The 8,208-nt window shown below is 37.5% G+C and overlaps 1 pseudogene; it reads left to right on the forward strand.

The window, feature by feature from the left end:
* Window positions 1-2,295: 2,295 nt before the first annotated feature.
* LOC124973065 (alpha- and gamma-adaptin-binding protein p34-like) lies at window positions 2,296-3,193 on the forward strand (annotated as a pseudogene).
* The last annotated feature ends 5,015 nt before the right edge of the window (window positions 3,194-8,208 follow it).

Genomic DNA, 8,208 nt, shown 5'->3' on the forward strand with positions numbered 1-8,208 from the left:
TTGTCAAAGCCTGCAATGGAATGTAAACAGCAGCAGTCTCAGCGGGAAAAGGGGGGGGTAACCTGAAGAAAAGAAAAAAAAGGTGTCCGTTTTAAACTTAACTAACTTATTTTCTAGGATTCTTCATTTGTTTTGTTTTTCTTTAATGCTGTATTTTTGAGCTCATAATTTTGATCCTGCATACCTAGGTTAATGATTTTTTTTTCTTTTTGATCAGTTCTATTTTTTATTCAACTGAAGTTTTTGAACAGCTGTTTCATTGCAATGAACATTTACCTATAAAGTTACAAGGCCTTTGATTTTGTGTTATGTGTTATGTTGTGCTGTCTAATGTCATGTTTTGTCTGCGTCAATACTGAGCGCTCTTAAAATTAAAATTTAAAATGGTTCCAAATGCTTTTATTCACGTGATTTAAAAAAGGTTCAATTTAAATTGGGTAAACTAATAAAAGTAAAATGTCTTTAAAAATAACTCACAACTCTCTAGGTGGTTAAGCTAATAAAATATTGATTTTAATAATATGTCTAATATCAATTGCTTCTAGGACTTTTCTTCAACAGGAAGGAAGCAGCAAATCCTGTTCAGGACACTTGTCTGATATCTTGGTTTTTATAAAATAAATAAATTGAAGTTAACATGTATGGGATTACTCAAATGTGTTTGTAGAGACGTCTGGTTAATTTACAAAGTTAAAATACTAATTGTTAAATAACATCAAATACTTTTAACTCCTTAAATTACATGGGGTATCATACTTAAACCTTATTGGTGTTTTCATAGGTTGGTAAATAAAAGGGTTTAAACTTGCTTTGTGTCATCACTAAACTAAAAACAAGGTTACTAAGAGTTATGTCCTAACAAGTGAAATTCTATATATAAAGGGTCCCAAAAGTTTCAACTGTGTTTCAATTAGAGTACTATAAACAACAAAATATTTAATCTTATTAAAATAGGGTGATTTATCTAAATTCAGAAATTTCATAAGAGTTGTTTCAAAATGTGAACAAAAAGGTGTCAACAGATAAAAAAGAAAAAATAAAAGGTTCTGGGTATAGAAATATATTTAGTAAAAGGTAAAAAAAAATGTTTCTGGGTAAGAAAGTCTGTGTATAACAAAGGACAAGTTTCAACAAGTCTGTGTGTAACTAAGTTGGTTGTATGTATGTAAAACAGCTAAAGCTATTTAAGATTTTTCCTAAGGTGAAATACTAATGTTCTGATATAAGCCAAAGTTTAATCTATATGGTAAAATGACATGGTAAAATAACAAAGTTTTCTTAAAAACACTAATTCATTCTTAACTTTATGTCTCTTAAGTTTTATTCTTTAGAACAATTGTCTTAAAAATAGGGGTTTATACAATTATGGTTAAGCAACTTTTAAAGATTGTACTACGTTATAAAGTCCTAATTTTTCTTTAAAAACTAAAATTGGTAAGAACCAATTCCTCACTAAAATTAAGATAACTCTAACCACAAATGTACCTTATAACCCACAAAAACAAGGTATTGTTGAACATACTCATCTCACCCTCAAAAATACTCTTTATAAACAAAAAAGGGGAATAGAGGAGACCTTCAGGTCCCCTAAAGATAAACTTTCTCTTTGTCTCTTTGTTTGGGTTTTTTTTTTTAACTCTGGGTAATAAGGGTAACCCGGTGCTTTACTGGAGCTGCGGCTCAGTTTGTGTGTTTCCACAAAATAAACTAACTTACAACCTCTTTTTAGAAACCTCTTTGAGAAACAAAGTTATATATTGTTAAGTCCTGAGGGTTTTGAGTTTCTCTTTTCTACCAGTCATCATTACTCTGGATCATACTTCTTTTCAGATGTGATCTGCAGCCAGTTCTCCCCTTTGAAATCCAACCTTGCATACCATTTCTCTCAGGACATTTCCAAAAGATCTTGTGTAGATTATTCTAAAGTAACATTTCTCAAAATGTTATTTAGAACCTTCTCTTCCCAGAATCTTTCATGCCATCATAAATGGCATTTCTTTTCTACTAGTTGTTCATGTCAAAAGCCTAGAATCATTTTTAAATTCTCATTATTTCTTGCACTCTAAATGTACACAAATACTATCAGGTATTCTCTCAAGATATGTCTAGAATCTAGCCATTTGTCACTGTCTGTACTGTCACACCTGGGTACATAATACTGTGAATTTTCATTTAAGTTTATTTCAGTGGTCTCCTAGTGGGTCTCTGCTTTGGTCCTTGCTTCTATTATAATCTATTCTTAATACTGTAGCAAGAGTAGGTTTACAAAAATAATACTTTACATGGAGTGCAGCTATGGCTGCAGGCATCCCTTGTGCGCTAGTCACCAGCTGCTCCTCCACCTTCACCAGAGAATGGCTGGTCCAACATATCCTTGGAACAGAAGATCTTCTTGTAGAAGCAATTTCCAATGATACTGTGAGATTTTATCCCTGGACCATTGATAATAAATACTACTCTGAAAATATCAATCTTTGTGTGGTGCCGAATAAATTTCTTGTCACTGCAGAGATTGCGGAGTCTGTGCAGGCATTTGTGGTTTACTTTGATAGCACACAAAAGTCTGGTCTTGACACTGTCTCCTCATGGCTTCCATTGGCAGAGGCATGGTTACCTGAGGTGATGATCTTGGTCTGCAACAGAGTGTCTGAAGATGAAGTAAGCAGACAAAAAGCTCAAGAAAGGTGCATCAAACATGGCTTTGAATTGGTTGAACTCAGTCCAGAGGAATTGCCTGAGGAGGATGATGACTTTCCTGAATCTACAGGAGTAAAGCAAATTGTCCAAGCCTTGAATGCCAATGTCTGGTCCAATGCAGTGATGAAGAATGATAGGGATCAAGGCTTTAGCCTTCTCAACTCTTCGGCTGCAACAAACCATAGCATTGGATCAGCAGAGACCTGTCACTCAGAGCAGTCCCATTTGCCAGCAGCAGATAGGACAGAGTCCCTCCCAGAACATCAGGATGGTGCATCTAACACAGCAGGTGCCTGGGTGGACACCATTGTGGATCCCATGTTAGACCTGGATATTCAAGAATTAGCCAGTCTTACTACTTGAGGAGGAGATTTGGAGAATTTTGAAAGACTTTTTTCAAAGTTAAAGGAAATGAAAGATGGCCAAAGCTTTCTGGATGGTAATTGGGGGAGACAGAGATGAAATTGAAGGCCTATGCTCTGATGAAGAACACTAAATTATCCCCACTAGGTTTGACTAAAGATGCTAGCTTTCTACCTGAGATACTTTCCTGCTCAACCTACTAGTATTTTGCTGTAATTCCCATTATTGTGTTGGCCTCCTGACTTGTTTTTAGTTCCTTTAATTTTAGTTGCTAGTAGGGAGTTCAGGAGAACTCTTTTTCTTCTTCAGTGTGTGGGAAAGAGGAGTACAATAACAATAATGAATGAGGATCTCTCAGATACACAATTTTGTTCTAGGAATGGAGGTAGAATGAATCTCAGAGGACTGGGATTTGTCCAAGTTAAAGAAGAAAAGTGCCCAGCCATTCCTAACCAGGCTTTTCTTTAGCATTCCCTGCATTTACACTTACTTGCTAGAGGTCGGGGGCATGTGCCATTTTCCCCACTCAAGGAATTTGCAGATCTGAGCTATGAAGCTTTTGCAGGGGAGAAAAGTGGCATCTCCAGGTTGGATTAGTGCTATGGAATGCAAGAGGTATTGTCAAAGTCAGTGGCCCACAGGTTTATCTCTAATTAAAAAGGTGCTCTGGGCATTTCGTTTGAGGCAGTGTCCAAGCCCACACTGCAGAGTATTGAAAAAACAGTTTGTGGACTATAAGGAATGAGATAAAGGTTCCCAACTCTGATGAGGATAGAACAGACCCAGTACTGAGCTGTTCTGGAAGGTGGGGAGGTAGGAGAGAGGCCCTTGTGGAATTTGAATGGGGCTGTGGAAACTATGCTTATTATGAGATTGTTGTATTGGCAGTATGAGGATACTTCTGTCTTATGTTTTCCCTGCTACTTGAGATGCCAGGGTTGTGCTGTCAACACTTTAACCTTCAAAACAAGGCAAGCATCCCCTTCTTTCTGTTTAAAAGCCAATAAGACATTACTGCCAAAGTAGCAATGCCGGTGATGGGTGAGGCTGTGAAGCATCAGGCTTGCATTCCTGAGCGCCATGTTTCACTCCTAGGCTCAATGGCTCCTCTGTACACTTCCAGAGTGATAGTCCTGAGGGAATGTCCTTGTTCTTTATGCTGACTCATTCAAACGTGACGTTGATCACTGCAGCAAAATCTGAAAGACAAAGGGGAAAGTACAGCGAATAAAAGTTCTAAGCACTGTAGAACCCCAAACAGCTGGCACAAAGAATGGAATGTTGCAGGGACCAGGCTAGAGCGATCATGGGGGGAGACATCTCAGTGACTGGAGAGTTCAGGAAGAGGTATCCGGGGAATAATGGAGGAGATCTTGCTTAGGAGCTTTTTTTTTTTTTTTTAACTGTTCTGAAAGTCTTTGAGTCTGTGGTTCACCACCATCCCAACAATGGAACTGATATTTCTATGGGGTGACTGTGCTTCTTTGAGGTGACTGCATTAACTGCTAAGGATGCAAACAAAGTTGGCTCTGTGGTTGCCAAAAATGTGGAATACATTTTTCTTAAAGCATGGAAGATTTTAGAAAATATGTTAAGTAAAAATATGTTAAGCCATATGGTGAGGGGAAAACAGAATAGAAAAAACTGTGAACTTGATTTTGTGGATTAAACAAAGCCAGGTAATTAAAATGATTTATTTATAAAATGCTAAAAAAATACTTTACATTATATAATTCTTTTTCTCAAAGTCCTCTAAATACTATCTGATCCAGAATAGAATTTGATGTCCTAGGCTTCCACTAGATCTGCCCCTACTTAGTTCTCTGACTTCTCCACTTCCTATTTTTGATCACTTAATTCTATTTTTATTGCACTGGCTTTTGTGAATCACTTGTGCCAAGCACAGTTGCACCTCTGGGTCTTTGCATGTGCTGTGCTTGTTGGCTAATAACTCTTGATATTCATAAATCTCACTCCCAAATTTCCTTTGGATCTACAGTGTTAAGCCACCTTATCATTGTATTTAATAGGCCCTCAATAAATAATGGTTGAATAAATGAATAAATTGCTGATGCATTTTTATCTCTTTGAAAATTTTGGGATCTCTTGTAATACGCTGAAGTTTCATAGGGATGTACCTTAGTGTGGTTACTCTTTATCCTTTGTGCTACACACTTTTTGGACCTTCTCATTTTGGAAACTCCTGTACTGCAGTTTGGAAAATTTTTTATTTAAAAAACTTTTATTTATTTAGTTTTTCATTTTTTATTCATTGTACACATATGGGGTACAACTTTCATTTCTTTGGTTGTTCACGAATTAGAGTCACACCATTTGTGTAATCATACATGTACATAGGGTAAAGATGTTTGTCTCATTTTATTAACTTTCCTTCCCCCGGCCCCTCCCTACCACTCATTTTTCTCTATGAAATCCATCCTTCTTCTATTCTTGCCTCCCCCCACACCCTGTTATGTATCATCATCCACTTATCAGAAAAATCATTCAGCCTTTGGCTTTTTGGGATTGGCATATTTCACTTAGTGTGATATTCTCCAACTCCATCCATTTACCTGCAAAAGTCATAATTTTATTCTTCTTTATAGCTGAATAATATTCCATAGTGTGTACCAAAGTTTCTTTATCCATTCATCTATTGAAGGGCATCTAGGTTAGTTCCATAATCTAGCTATTGTGAATTGAGCTACTATAAACATTGATGTAGCTGTGTCAATATAATACACTGATTTTAAGACTTTTGGGTATAGGCCAAGGAGTAGGATAGTTGGGTCAAATGATGGTTCCATTCCAAGTTTTCTGAGGAATCTCCATACTGCTTTACAGAGTGGCTGCATCAACTTGCAACCCCACCAGCAATGTATGAATATGCCTTTTTCCCCACATGCTCACCAACACCTATTGTTGCTTGTATTCTTGATAATTGTCATTGTAATTGGGGTGAGATGAAATCTTAGGGTAGTTTTGATTTGCATTTCCCTTATTACTAGGGATGTTGAACATTTTTTCATATATCTGTTAATTCCTTGTAGATCTTCTGTAAAGTGTCTGCTCATTTCCTTAACCTATTTATTGATTGTGTTATGTGTATTCTTGGTGTGAAGTTTTTTGAGTTCTTTCTAAATTCTGGAGTTTAGTGCTCTGAAGTACATGTGGCAAAGTTTTTCTCCCACTCTGTAGGCTCTCTTTTCACATTGTTGATTGTTTCCTTTGCTTAGAAAAAGCTTTTTAGTTTGAATATATCCCAATTGTTGATTCCTTCTTTTATTTCTTGTACTTTGGGATTTGTGTTAAGGAAGTCTGATCCTAAGCCAATATGATGAAGAATTGGGCCTACTTTGTCTTCTTTTTGGTGCAGGGTCTCTGGCCTAATTCCTTGGTCCTTGATCCATTTTGAGTTGAGTTTTGTGCAGGATGAGAGATAGGGGTTTAATTTCATTTTGCTGCATATGGATTTCCAAAAGTTTCTTGAACTGTCTCCTTGGTAATCTCTCTTGTGCTTTCTTATTTCTGTACACCTGAAATGTTTTGCATCTTTTCTCTCTGGGACTTTTTACTTGATCTTTAATAATACCCTTTAGTGGATACTTTTCAGTTTCTGAGATCATGCATATAATTTTTCATTACCATTTCCTTTTTTGTTGTTATTTTTTTATCTTTTGAAATACACATTGTTCTTTCTCTTGGTGAAGTACCTTCCAATGTCTTTTGAATCTATTCACTGTGTCTGTTAGGAGCATTTCTGCATTGACTGCTTTCTCTAAAGTCTTCCTTTAAAATCATTATTTGTTTAGGCTCTGTTGTCCATGATAGGTGCTGCCCTTGAACATGTGCTGATCATCACTGCACATTCCAGCTATGGAGGAGTGTTTGGATGTGATGGCAGTGCTCATGGATGGTAGTTTCAATGAAGCCCAATAAGGTGCAACTTGGCATTTTCTTGGTGCATCTTTAATTTTCAGCCTGTATAATTCTTTCATTTTGGGCAGGTCAGTTTCTCCAGAGAGAAATCATCTTCCACTTGCTGCTTGAGATGGGTGTCTCTGTGTGGGGATGGAAATAAGGAGGGCTTCTAGCATCCTAGAAACCAGGCAGGAAGGGAAGATGGGAGTCTCACTGCTCAGTACCCAACTTCTCTTGATTTCTCCTCTTTTCAGTGAGATTACTTGCTACTACTTTTGACCAAGTTTTTCTTCTCTAGGTCTGAACTTCTCTTGCTCAGCTTCTCCAAAGGTTTAGGATTCAATCCTTATCTGGGGTGGGGCAGGACAATCATCAGCTGGGGGTATCCATTGACCCCAAACTTCTTTACACAACCTGTCAAACTATCTTTCCATTTTTAGACTAAGCATACTTCGTGCTTCAAAGTTACTTGCTCTCCAGATCCTGAATATTTTTATATAAATAAAATACTTTCCTGTGCTCTTCAATCCCCTCCCCAAGTCTTGCAAATGTAGGTTTTAGTTTCCTCTCATCCACTAAGTCAGACACTTCCTTAAAATTTTCAAAAAAACAAAAACAACAAAACAAAACAAAACAAAACCCCACTATGAACACATCCAGTCTCCTAGTATCTCCCATTCTATCCTTTGTGCATTTATCACTTATGGTGTTTTTTTCATTTGGTTACTGGGGAGAAACATAGTTAATATCTCTGCTCAGTTTGCTTTTCTTTCCCACAGGTCTCTTCTTCCTGAAGCTCTCAACTGCTCTGGTCTTTATCACTCTCTTTTTCTGGCTCTCCCTTTCCCTGGCTCTGTCTGTTCCTCTCTTCTGCTTTTTCATTTGCTTCATTCGACATTGATGATTCACAGCCCTCTCTCAGTGTTTCCACTGCCATTCTCTTTCTTTGTGTGGGGGGGAAAGGTACTGGGGATTGAACTGAGGGTCACTAAACTACATAGCCACATCCCCAGCCCTATTTTGTATTTTATTTAGAGACAGGTTCTCACTGAGTTACTTAGGACCTCAAATTTGCTGAGGCTGGTCTTGAACTTTCAATCCTCCTGCTTCAGCCTCCCAAGTTGCTGGTATACAGGTGGGGGCCACTGTGTCTGGCTCCACTACTATTCTTGTGCTGCCCATTTTGCTCAAGTGACCTCCACATTGTCTCGTGGCTTTAACAATCCC

This window comes from Sciurus carolinensis (genome assembly GCF_902686445.1).
Source record: "Sciurus carolinensis chromosome 14 unlocalized genomic scaffold, mSciCar1.2 SUPER_4_x, whole genome shotgun sequence".
Classification (NCBI taxonomy): domain Eukaryota; kingdom Metazoa; phylum Chordata; class Mammalia; order Rodentia; family Sciuridae; genus Sciurus; species Sciurus carolinensis.